General features: G+C 51.9%; 2 long non-coding RNA genes across 2 annotated transcripts; one reads left to right on the top strand and one right to left on the bottom strand.

Annotated features, from left to right (window-relative positions):
- Positions 1-8,182: 8,182 nt before the first annotated feature.
- On the bottom strand, positions 8,183-9,066 carry LOC107182087. The gene is made up of 2 exons (XR_001512807.1): positions 8,903-9,066; positions 8,183-8,496 (listed from the first exon to the last, which is right to left on the bottom strand). It is a non-coding gene; the product is annotated as an uncharacterized LOC107182087 (long non-coding RNA).
- Positions 8,432-12,786, top strand: LOC102765941. Its single transcript, XR_435332.2, has 3 exons — positions 8,432-8,532; positions 12,238-12,409; positions 12,653-12,786. It is a non-coding gene; the product is annotated as an uncharacterized LOC102765941 (long non-coding RNA).
- Positions 12,787-13,039: the final 253 nt, after the last annotated feature.

The raw sequence follows: 13,039 nt of genomic DNA, 5'->3' as shown, positions 1-13,039 counted from the left end.
ATCATGGAGGTGCCATCCACACCGTCTTCCCCAAGCGCCTCAGTGTTGCTCCCTGCCCACCCTCACCCCACTCCCTCACTCCTAGCCGACCCCCAGCTCCGGCCACCCTAGACCCAGTCGGCCACACTCTCCAAGCTCCCTTGCAGCTCCCTGAGGCCATGGCTCAGCGAGGCCAGTGGTCAACGCTGTGACTCCATCTCCCCAGTGAGTGCAGGTGAGGAGCCTGCAGCCCAAGATTGTCACCTGGGCCTGAGCCCCAGTTTGGCCACCCACTGGCCCCGTGACCTCAGCTAAGCTATCTCCAGGCGAGGCTGAAAGGTGACCCCTGGTGGACACACTTGGCCAGCAGTGTGGCCTCACTGCGCGGAGCAGGAGGAGCCGAGGGCTCGCTGAGACCTGCACGTGGATTGGCAGCTGTGACCCTGTGGCTCCAGCAGATCCTCATGCTCCTGCTTCCTTAGCAGACGGACTTGCAGGTGTCTCCAGCCCCACACCCAGGTGCCCGCATGACCCAGGGCGCAACCTCATGCACTCTCTCACCTCTTCACTCATTCACTCACTGAGCCATTCAGCCAACGAAAGTCTATGTCTAGCCCAGCCTGTGTGGTTCAGTGGTTGAGCGTCTACCCATGCACCAAGGAGTCGCTGGTCCGATTCCCAGTGAGGGCACATGCCCAGGTTTTGGGTTCAATCCCCACTAGGGGGCGTGCGGGAGATTGTTTCTATCTCTCTCTCCCTCTCCCTTCCCTGAAATCAATAAAAATATATTTTTAAAACAGAAAGGAACCTGGAACAGCAGTTGCCTCCAACAGCGTCGAACCTCTCTGGAAGGGTTTGCACACACACTTGCACGTACACACACACACACACACGCACGCACAGTGAGAAGGGGGCCCTCGCCGTGCAAGAACCTGCAACAGCCCTAGCTGGTTTGGCTCAGTGGATAGAGCCTCAGACTGAAGGGTTGCAGGTTCATTTCCTGTCAAGGGCACATGCCCAGGTTTTGGCCTCAATCCCCACTAGGGGGCATGCGGGAGATTGTTTCTATCTCTCTCTCCCTCTGCCTTCCCTGAAATCAATAAAAACATATTTTTAAAACAGAAAAGAAAAGAAACTGTTGCCTCCAACAGGGGTGGGAAGGCTGGGGCACAGCGTGGAGGACCCTTATGTTGACATTACACTCGTTCACACACTCTGAATGCTTCCCCAGGTGTGTGTGGTCTCTATTCCAAAACTCTGAAATCGCCCCAAAAGGAACATGGTACGGAGACAACAGAGCCGGACCTTGGGGTTCACTTCCTGGTTCTGCCGCCCTCGGGCTCCAGTCGGTTACCCTCTGAGGCGCGTCCTCCTCCCCTGAGATTAACACGTGGGATCAAAGCGAGGTCAGGAGGGCGCCGCTCCCGCACGCACACCCTCCGCCTCCACGGCAGCCGCGCCCACGGGGGCAGCTGCTAGCATCCCTGTTAATGTCCTGGTCGGGCCTGTTCCAGGGCCCCAGTGACACACATGTGACGGGACACACCCCTACCCTCCTGCCCCCAGGACAACAACAACCAGGGAAGACGGACGACGCCAGCCAGGGCAGGCTGCCAGCGAGGTGACCACAAAGCACTGAGTCTTCAAAGGTAAGTAGGGGAGTCAGGAGGGCCAGGCTGGACACATAAACAGAGTTGTAGACACAGGCAACGAGGAACACCTGTGTGCACACCTGCCCCACCTTCGCCAGCTCACCTACTCACATAGACAGCCCACGGGCTTGTACCCGCCCTAGCTGCTCCCAGGCCGGGCCGGGTTGAGCACGCAGGGCCAGGCGCTTGGGGGTTAGGAGTGCGGGCTGGGATAGACTGCTGGCTGCTCTGTGACCCCAGGCAAGCCATTAACCTCTCTGTGCTTCAGTTCCCTGAGGATAACAGTGCGGAACTCACAGGGAGGCGGTGAAAATTACATGAGGCAGTTTCTTTTTTTAAAACTTATTTGTATTGATTTCAGAGAGGAAGGGAGAGGGAGAGAGAAATAGAAACATCCATGATGAGAGAGAATCATTGATTGGCTGCTTCCTACACACCCACTACTGGGAATCAAGTCCACAGCCCCGGCATGTGCCCTGACCGGGAATCGAATCGAACCATGACCTCCTGGGTCATAGGTCGATGCTCAACCACTTGGCTACACCGGCCGGGCCATGAGGCAGTTTCTGTGCAGGACTGAGAAGGCTGTTTCATCGTTTTCATTGTTATGCTAGAGCCCCGGGTCAGAGGCCAGCTGCTCTGGGTGGAGAGAAGGCCCCAGGCTCACGGTGTGAGTTCTGAGCCTGGGGGTCCCTGGGAGTCCAGCTGCCACCCTGTCCCTGTGCCCCCTGTGCCCAGCACGGTGGGCGCCTGATGTCACGCAGGAGGCCTGGTTCCTGGCAAGAGTTGACTGACAGTGTGAACAAGTGGCTGCCCATTGTATGAAGTTGAAAACACTAGTAGAGTTGTCTTGGGATTGTCTATCTCACGTTCATGTCCCCTCTGGACTTGGAGTTGCATGAACTTAGGGCTGGTATCTGTTCCGGCACCAGATTCTGGCAAAGAGTGATCATCAGCGAGAGAATTAGGAGATATTTGGCTGTCAGTGGCAATAGCAATAGCTTACATCAATGTGTTTATTTATCTTATCCTGAAAAGTTTGGAGGGGGGGATCCCAGGCTGGGCCAGGGTGTCTGGGATCCAGACTCCTGATATCTTTCTGCCTAGTTCCTGGACTCCAGCACCCACAGCCTCCACTCATAAATGCACCTCATGGTCCAAGGTGGCTGCTCTAGTCCCAGGCAACACATCTTCATCCCGGCCAGCAGGGAGGAGAAGTGGAGTGAGGGAAAGGCACAGAGCCTCTGCCAGCTCTTTATTAAGGAAGCTCCCGCCCGCCCTGGCCAGTTTTGCTCAGCGGATAGAGCGTTGGCCTGTGGACTGAAGGGTCCTGGGTTCAATTCCAGCCAAGGGCACATACCCAGATTGCAGGCTTGATCCCCACTAGGGAGCGTGCAGGAGGCAGCCAATCAATGATTCTCTCTCATCATCGATGTGTCTATCTCAATCTCCCTTTTCTCTGAAATCAATAAAAAATTATTTTTTTAAAAAAGAAAGGAAGCTCTCCCGGCTGGCTGGCATGGCTCAGTGGTTGAGCGTCGACCTATGAACCAGGAGGCTTGATTCTGTCAGGGCACATGCCCGGGATTGTGGGCTCGATCCTCACTAGGGGGCGTGCAGGAGGCAGCCAATCGGTGATTCTCATCATTGATGTTTCTATCTCTCTCTCCCTCTCCCTTTCTCTCTGAAATCAATAAAATATATATATTTTTTTGTATTTTTATTTTTTTAAGAATCATCATCAATAGGCTTAAACTGAATTCATTTGTTGACTGTCCTGTGGGACTTTTGTAATCCTATATATATACATAACTATGCATACTTACATAATTTTTTTAATGTAAAATGTATATACTTTTTATGGAATCACACTACACATAGGTCACTTGAAAACCTCAAAATACTAAAAATGATCTTGTTGAAAAATAACTTTTCCACCGCTTCACATATCAACATCTCTAGTATTTGTGCTGGTTTCATAAGACCAAGAGGTACTCCGCGGGGCCTCTCTGACTGTTTCACATATAAGTTTTCTCCAATTTTTCTAGGATTAAAAATAATGCTGCAGCGAACATCTTTGTACACAAATATTTGTGTGAATTTCTGGTTGTTTGATAGGCTAGGCTCCGACCATTGGGCCTCTTCTATGTTTTAAAACTTCTGGTCTCTCAAACAAGCCAGGAAGAAGAGATTCCCACATTTTAAAAAATTAAGCAAAGCCATATGGAACTCCCAGCCAAAGCTGTGATCGGCGGGAGAGAACCCACTGCTCCCACACGGAATTGACATAAACCGTAGCCAGAAGGAAAGACGCTTCACACACTTGTGGGTCTCTGCTGCCTTACTGCGGGCAAACACATCATTTCTGTCCCGGAGTCTGAGAGCCCAACCGTGATGACAGCAGCTAATAGTTAAACTGCACTGATTACGCGTCAGACTCTCATGTATGCATCATGTACATGTCACATACACATATATCTATGCACGTATGTGCACATTTAGTCTTCATGAAAACTCGATCAGGTAGGTGCCATTATTACCCCCAGTTCACGGGGGGGGGTGGATTGAGGCGCAGAAGGGTCAGTTGCTAAGCGTCTCATGCCCATGAGGGCAGGGCTGGGATTGGAACCCGGAACCCGGACCCCATGGATCGTGGAGCGTGGACCTGGCCACTGTGCTAGACTTTGTGGGCTTCTAGCGGGTTGATGAGTCCAGCCAAACCCTGAGTTTATAGGAGAGAGTTCATGGGCCCAGAGAGGGTTAGCAAACAACTGTAGGGCACACAGCAGGCTTAGGTGCTCCTCACACCTGCATTACCTCCTAAGGCAGTGATGGCGAACCTTTTGAGCTCGGCGTGTCAGCATTTTGAAAAACCCTAACTTACCTCTGGTGCCGTGTCACATATAGAAATTTTTTGATATTTGCAACCATAGTAAAACAAAGATTTATATTTTTGGTATTTATTTTATATGCCATTTAACAAAGAAAAATCAACCAAAAAAATGAGTTCGCATGTCACCTCTGACACACGTGTCATAGGCTCGCCATCACTGTTCTAAGGTGTGTTTAAAGGGACCCAAACCTTTCTGAAGCAGCCGCGGTGACTCAGAGTTTATGCCCGCTCCTCTCTGGGAGGCGCTCTGGGCTCCGGGCCAGCACTCACCCGTGTTTTGAACACCTGCAGGGTGTGATGGCAGCTGCGTTTGGGCCCAGGTGGGCATGGCCTTTGCCAGGTAGCAGCCAGGCCTGGTGTGCAGGCCTCCTCGCCATCCCGGGCATCCCAGCCTCTGCCCCCGGGCCGTTTGGCTTCTGGGGCTGGTCAGGGCACCAGCCAGGGCATCTGAGAGTGTGGTGCACGCAGTAGAAAGTACTGTAGGACTTGCCTCAGCACTTTGTGGCTGTAAGAGATAGTGATTCTGATATTTTATATTTTACGATTCTAACCTAAGTGAGACTTCTCAGCTTGCCTTTGATGATTCTGGATTCTTTGAGTCTAGAAAGCTTTGTCCTTTACTCCCAAAAGCTGGGGCCACCTAAGGCCATTGCTCCTGGCAGCCAGGGCGTGGGCAGCCTGGGGGCCATCAGTGTCCGTCAGGCCTCTTGGAGGGAAGGGGCGACAACCTCTGTCCTTTGCCCTGTTTTCCTGGAGCCCCTGGTCTTGTTTTTTGTTGTGTGTCGTGCCCGGGGACCCCCCTTATCTCCTCCTCCAGGCGGGCTGTTGCTCACGTGAGCGGCCCCAAGGTCAAGCTCAGCTGACGGCTCCAACAGCAGCGTGCGTGTCCGAGGTTAGGCAATCAGCTTGCGCCCACGTTGGGTGTTATTGCTTTTTGAAAAAAGAAACACAAACACCCTCTCCATGTGCCCTGGGCGTCAGGGCCTCGAAGTAGGAGGGGGTGCTCCAGGGCCTCTCCTGGGGGTCCCCCATCTCCGGGGACTCCTGACCTTATTGGTTGGAGCTGCCCGTCCAACTGCTGCCCACGGCTGGAAAAGACAAACTCTGAGTGTTCGGGATGATGGGTGGGCTCGTCTAGTGAGAAAACAGTCCCAGAGTAGGGCCAGCAGGGACACGGGTAGAACCAGCACCGGGACTCAGTCTCCCTGGCACCGCCCTGGTGTGAGTGCCAAGTCTGGGACCAGGGGAGGGTCTGGCCCCATTCGGCTGATGTGGGATGTGTGGCTGAGTGGAAAAGACTGGCTCGGGGCTCAGGGGTCTGCGGTAGGACCAGCGTGGGGGAGGCGGCATGTGGCGGGGGCTCCTAGGCAGGCCTGTAAGGGGTCTCCAGGCTGGAGGTGCTGCGGTGGGGCTCTAAGGACGGGGCCAGAGCCAGGGCAGCCTCACCGGCTGGCACGCCTGCCTCTTGGGCGCAGGCCGGAGAATGGCCTTGAATACCTTTCCTCCAACTTACCCTGAACATTTAAAATCTACCGACGAGCTGCGAGGATATAGGACAAGAAGCACCCACGCGTCCTCGCCCAGGCTCACCGATGGCTGTCATTCGGCCACCTCTGCTCTTTCTCTGGTGCTGCTGTCATCTGTGTCTACACATACACAGACCTGTCAGCTCTGTCTCTGTCTAAACACGTACATTTTGCCGAATGCTGTGCTGCAGACATCCGGACACTCTGCATCCTCCAGCATCACCTCTTAAAAGGACATCCACCCACATGGCCAATGAGCACCTCAGGAAATGGAACACTGGCACAATATTGCCTAATTTACAATCCACATTCCAATGCCCTCAATTGTTTCAATACTGTCTTTTTAAAAGGTCCAGCCCTAGATGGTTTGGCTCAGTGGATAGAGTGTTGACCTGTGGACTGAAGGGTCCCAGGTTTGATTCCAGTCAAGGGCACTTGCCTGGGTTGTTCCCCAGTAGGGGGTGTGCAGAAGGCAGCCAATCAATGATTCTCTCATCATTGATGTTTCTCTCTCTTGCCGGAAGCCAGTCCATCCTTGCTGCTTGACACAGTCACTGCAGGGAAGAAACATCTGCACAGCATATGTTTCAAGGGACCCGCAACCCAGGCCTGTGCCCTGAATGGGAATCGAACTCTGATCTCCTGGTTCATAGGTCAACCCTCACCCCCTGAGGCACGCCAGCCGGACATAGTACTTTTTCTTTCTTTTTAAAAAAAATTTTTTTTTATTGATTTCAGAGAGGAAGGGAGAGGGAGAGAGAGTTAGAAACATTGATGAGAGAGAAACATCGAGCAGCTGCCTCCTGCATACCCCCCACTGGGGATGTGCCTGCAACCAAGGTACATGCCCTTGACTGGAATCGAACCCAGGACCCTTGAGTCCGAAGGCTAACGCTCTATCCACTGAGCCAAACCGGTTAGGTCTCCTTTCCTCTCTTAAAAATATTTTTTTAAAAAAAGATATTTACCATTCATCATATTTATTCTGAAGGTGTTTTTGTATTTTATTTTTTGCTTTTCATCATATGTATGTTTTTGACATTATAAAGGTTCTTTCTGTATTACAAAAGGAAGAACCCTGGCTGGGTGGCTCAGTTTGTGGGAGTGTCGTCCCGTATACCGAAAGGTTGCAGGTTCAATCCCCTGTCCAGGGGCAGATGGGAGGCAAACAATGGATGTTTTTCTCTCTTTTTCCCTTCCTCTCTCTCTAAAAAAAATGTTAAAAATTAAAACTGATGTATAAATTAAAACTAGTGTATAACTAAATTATACTAGTATATAAAATTAAAACACTTTTAGGCAGTGATCTTCAACCTTTTCCCTCTCATGGCACACATAAACTAATAACTAAAATTCTGAGACACACTAAAAAATGTATTATACTTTTTGCTGATCTGACAAAATAACAGGTATAATTTTCATTCATTCATACTGGACGGCTATTGTTGTGTTGGCTGTTGTCATGTTTTTATTTGACAATCCAAGGGGAAAGAGGTCAGTGCTCCTGACTAGTTAGCTATTGTGTGTTTTAAAAATTCTTGCAGCTCACGGTTGGAAATTGCTGCTTTTAGGGTATAAAATAAAAAATAAAGGCCTGCCGTGACCCAATTCCACGTCTCACAGAAAACGGTGAGTAATGACGTGGTGTGGACCCACGCACGGCCATTTGCCCAGCTTGAAGAAGGGCAGCTCCCAGTGCCCTGTGCTTGTTTATTTAACCAGCCTCTCATGCGCGCTCATGAACTCACTGGTACGAAGCCCAGCATCTCCCTCTTGAGGTCTCTTCCAGAATAGTCTGAGAATCCCAGGGGCTCCCTCCAGCAAAGGCCAGTCCCACTTGCACAAGGGCCAGGCCTCCTGCCCGAGGCCTCAGGGTTACAGCCCTCCCCTTCACACCACGAGCTGGGTCCTTGCTCCCTGAGGTGGGAATGATTCCAGAATGGGTGGGTCCAGCAAAACTTCCAGCCCCAGCCACACATGGCGCCTGCCCCCGCCCCTCCCCACCCCCCCCCCCTCCCCGCTTTTTTTTTTGCGCCTGCCCCCCCCCCTCCCCCCCCAGTGCCCAGCCTCTGGCTCACCGCCCACACCTAGCACGGTGTCGGGCACACAGTAACTACTCAGGAAACGTGAACTGTTATCATATACCCTGTAGGGAGCTCTTGGATTTCTCTATTTTATAAAATGAGATCCTCCACACATATTTTTCGTAGGTCGCTTTTCTCAGCATCCCTTATACATTTGGAGATTAAACTATCGCTAAGGGTCCAAACCTTCCGTCTTTGTCTCCGTGATGTGTTCTGTTGCTTTAAATCTTAGGAATGAGCTAAAGTTTAGTTGAGTTAAACTAGTTAAAGTTTAACTGTGAAGCGTGTTCATTCCTTTGTCCCGGGAGTGTTTGTCCATCGTTTGACTCTCAGCCCATGAAGGGTTTCGGGGGATCAGCTTCCTAGCAGGAGGCGGGGAAGGACCAGGAGAGCCTGCGGTGAGGTCAGGGGAGGAGAAGGCCCACCGACAAGGGCCCCGGAGCCAGACACCCTGGCCCTCACCACCTTGGGGTCCCACCCCTGCCTTGCTTCTGCTCCAGGAACTTGGGGAGTCTTTCTGGTTCCTCACGAAACCCCCAACAATGAAGGCTTCAGCAAGTCCTGTGGACCTGTTCCCCTAAATACTCCTCAACATGCCCCCTTCTTCCCACCTCCACTGCCCTCTCCATAGGTCAGTATCGGCATAGCTGCGATGCCCCCAGCCCCCACTCCGGGGTCTTGCCACCCACCTTCTGCCCTTCCCTGATCCCTCATGCACAGGGCAGCCCGTGAAAAGCACAGGCAGGACTGGGAAAGCGGAAGCCACACCTTCTGCAGCTCCTCCGTTTGCAGCAGGACCTGCACAGCAGAAAACTCACAGCAGCACTGGAGAGCAAGAAACGGGAAACACCCAGGTATCCAACCAACACGGCAGTGTGAGCTTCCCCCGGCTGCTGTAACACATCGTCCCGAACATGGTGGCTTCCAACACGGGTTCATCACCTTATGGTGCCGGAGGCCCGGAGCCCAAAATGGGTCTCAGGGGCCAGAATCAAGGTGCTGGAAGGGGTGTGCTTCTTCAGAGGCTCTGGGGGAAGATCTGTTCTTTGCCTTTTCCAATTTCCAGAGGCAGCCTGCATTCCTTCTCTCTTAAAAGCCAGAGATGGTGGGTCAAGTCTCTCATGCTGCCATCTCTCTGGGTCTGAGTCTTCCCCGCACTTTCCCGATTTAAGGACTTTTGTGATTACGGTGAGCCACCTGGATAATCCGGGAGCCTCCTAGCTCCAGCTCAGCAACCTGGATCCCATCTGCTATCATAATTCCTCTTGTCATGTAACATAACAGATTCACAGGCTCCAGGAATTAGGGCATGGACATCTAGGGGAGCCATCCTATCACAGTAGAATGGAACAAACTGTGGCCTCTTCCTACAGTGGGACCACATTCTGGGATAGATTCACTGTGAAGTTGCTCTCAGGTCTGAGTCTTAGGGTCCTTTCCTTGCCCAAACCCCTTGCAAGGCCCTGAGAGGAACCCCCAAGTCCCTGGTAAGGCTCTATGAGGGACCCTAGTCATGAGGATCATACAGTTAATGAACAAAAATAATATATTTCTGGATTTCCTGATGCTTGTGATATTTACCAGTTTTGTTTTTTTAAAAATCTATGCCGAAACCAGTTTGGCTCAGTGGATAGAGCGTTACCCTGCGGACTGAAAGGTCCCGGGTTCGATTCCGGTCAAGGGCATGTACCTGAGTTGCGGGGCCATCCCCAGTAGGAGATGTGCAGGAGGCAGCTGGTCGATGTTTCTCTCTCATCGATGTTTCTAACTCTCTATCTCTCTCCCTTCCTCTCTGTAAAAAAATCAATAAAATATATATTTTTTAAAAATCTACAACGTGTGAGTTCTCTTCTCCTTCTAAGCATAAATTTAGTCTTTACCTACTATTCTATTAAGTTTTATATATTTTTAAAGGAACCCCCAAAATTGTAGAAACTTTAGGCCCTACAAAACCAGTGTGTGCTCTGACCGTAGCAGTGAAAACAAATGAGCCGCAGCTGCTCGCACCAATGTGATGACTCTCAAAAACATGACAGGGAGTCAAAGAAGCAGGTCACAGAAAAAAACGCCCCCAGGACGATGCCATTTGTATGTGGCCCAACACCAGGCAACATGAAGTTGTATAGTGTATGGGAAGAAGTCCATATATGGGAAAACTGTAAAGAACAACAAGAGAGCTGTCTACAGCATCTGAGGATAAAGGTCACAGGGATTTGATCAGGGAGAGACACAAAGCAGGCGTCTCAGGGACTGCTGATGTTTATTATGCTAACTTGGGTGACACAGTTGTTTCCATGTTAGTTTTAGAATCACAAATACGTTGCATAATCTCTAGCATGAATGATACTGGTTATAATTGGCATTTTTATCTTAAAATAACTGGATTAATTTTTTAAAAGAAACTTAAAATTTTGAGCTTAAAATTCCGCAGTGGCTTCTCCGAGCACATAGAACAAAATTCACACCCCTGGCTGCGGCTCACTCAGTGGGTGCCCTTCTCTGCTGGCATCTCTCACACACTCCCCTTCACTGTCCCCATCGAGCCACACAGCCTGCCTGTCACCCCCCCTCGCAGCCCCCCTCTCCCGTCGCTGCTTTCCTTCTTGAAATGGAGACAATCACAATTTGCCATGACATCCGGGAGGCCCAGGGCCTGGTCTGTCCCGTTGCCCACCTGCGCCTCCTCCGCTTCTGGAGGGCTTGGACTTCCATGTTTGAATTGGGGCTCACATTCCGTGAGGGGGACGAGGCAGATGGGAGAAAGAGGTGGACGGGAGAACAACGGCTTCAGAGGGAAATGGGGCAAGACCTAGAGATGGAGGGATGGGGGTGGGAGAGGAGAGGCCCCTGGCTACTCAGGAAGGATGGCCGCTTTGCCCTGGAGGGCTGGGTCCCCTCCTCTCAACAAGGTTCTGTGGTTACTCTTTGTCTGGGAGTTGCCCTCACTCCTACCTGGGCAGGTGTAACTCAGACTCTTTAAGTGAAAAAGTGATGGACAGCCCTGGCCACGTTTTCTCAGTGGCTAGAGCACTGGCCCTCAGACCTAAGGGTCCCAGCTTTGATCCCTGGCCAAGGTCGTGTACTTCAGTTGCAGGTTTGATCCCTGACTCCAGTCAGGGCACGTGCGGGAGGCAACCAGTCAATGTGTCTCTCTCACATGGGTGTTTCTCTCTCCCCTCCTCCTCCTTCCCTTCCTCTCTCCCTCTCTCCCTCTCTCCCTCTCTCTCTCTTTCTCTCTCTCTCGGCCAATGGAAGAAATATCCTCGGGTGAGGACTGAAAAAAAAAGTGATGAACATTTAGGGACATGAGGAATCTAACAGAGTCCAGCCAAAGGGTTTCTACAACCTCCCCTCCTTCCTACCAGTCGCACGGCTGCAGGGTGACTGAAAAGTGCCCACCCTCCTCCAGCTCTCTGCTCAACCAGGGGTTTCTCAGAACAGGAACAGCCCTGGCTGCGAGCTGAGCCCCACTCGGTGCCACAGCGGGTGTGGGAGGATGCTGCTCACACCCCCACCCCTGCCCGCTTCTGCATGTGCATAGCTGCATGTGGATAGCTGCATGTGGATAGCTGCATGTGGATAGCTGCATGTGGGCAGTGGAATAATGGCTCCCAGGGATGTTTGTGTGCTGGTCCCTGGAACCTGTGAATATGTTATGTCACACGAGAAGGGAGAATGAAGGTTGTTAATTGATTGACCTGGAGGTGGGAGACTATCCTGAATTACCCAAGTAGCCCCTGGAATCTCAAAGGTCCCTAAATGAGCGAAGAAGGTGGGAGAGTCAGACCAGAGAGATGGCAGCATGAAAAGCACTCAGCTGTGGCTAGCTTTGGCGATAGTTGTGGAAAGGGTCCGCGAGCCAGGGAATGCGGGCTGCGCTGGACGTTGGAAAAGGCAACATATGGATCCTCCCACTGAGCTTCCGGAAGAAACGCACACCTGCCGACTCCGATTTTAGCGCAAGGAGACCCATTTTGGAGTCCGGACCTCTGGAACCCTAAGATTACACACACGTGTTGTTTTAGGCCACCAAGTTTGGGGTAACTGTTACAGCAGCAGCAGGGGACTATGCACCGGGTAATTTATTCCTTTCCTCTCCTCAGGGTCAAAGGCAGAGCCCCAAGGACGGCCAGCCATAACTCTCTGACCTCACCTGGGCGCTGGGAGGCCAAATTTTCTCTATTCTTAACAGAAGCCCGAATACAGTCATGCGCCGTATAACACGGCAGTCATCACAGGACCACACGTCTGACAGCCATCCCACCCTAGGAATGTGTGCAGTGTTACACAAATAGTACCATCGTGTTCCATGGCCCACAGTGTTCAGTCCAGTAACATGCTGCACAGGCTTATAACCTAGGAGCTGCAGGGGAACGGAATCTGTCACCCCAACTCATGTCTCCTTGGCATAAGGATTATTTTAGGTTGGTTCGTTTTAGGAGGTCCTATCCCGAAGTCTGACACACGCCAAGTGAATTCCTTAAGGTTCCAAAGCCCAGAATACGTGCCCTCTTACAGGATCTCAGGAGACACAGTGGTGCAGAGGGAAAGTCACCGGCCTGGGAGTCCGCCAGAAGTCACCCTCCTCCTCACTCTCCCCCACGCTGCCCCACCTGGGACACGTCCTGCAGCCATTCCGCACCTCCTGCCTGAAAAATGAATGAAAATGAGATGGATCAAGGCTCCATGCACGTGGCGCACGCACAGGCGCACATCAGTGAAAACATGACTCCCGGAATCCTAATGCCATCTCCCCTCTTCATGCAGGATTTCATTTCACCCTCACACCAGCCCCACGGCAAGCCGGAGCCCCCTTTAACGGGATGGAAAAAGCAGCAAGGAGGCGGGGGCGTCTCTCCGCGCGACCGCGACCGGACGGCCTCCTGACCTTCTCCCCGCGCCCTG

The sequence above is a fragment of the Myotis davidii genome, unplaced genomic scaffold (assembly GCF_000327345.1).
Source record: "Myotis davidii unplaced genomic scaffold, ASM32734v1 scaffold514, whole genome shotgun sequence".
Taxonomy (NCBI): domain Eukaryota; kingdom Metazoa; phylum Chordata; class Mammalia; order Chiroptera; family Vespertilionidae; genus Myotis; species Myotis davidii.
Note: the sequence above shows the minus strand (reverse complement) of the source record. Positions and strands in the feature narration are given on the sequence as shown.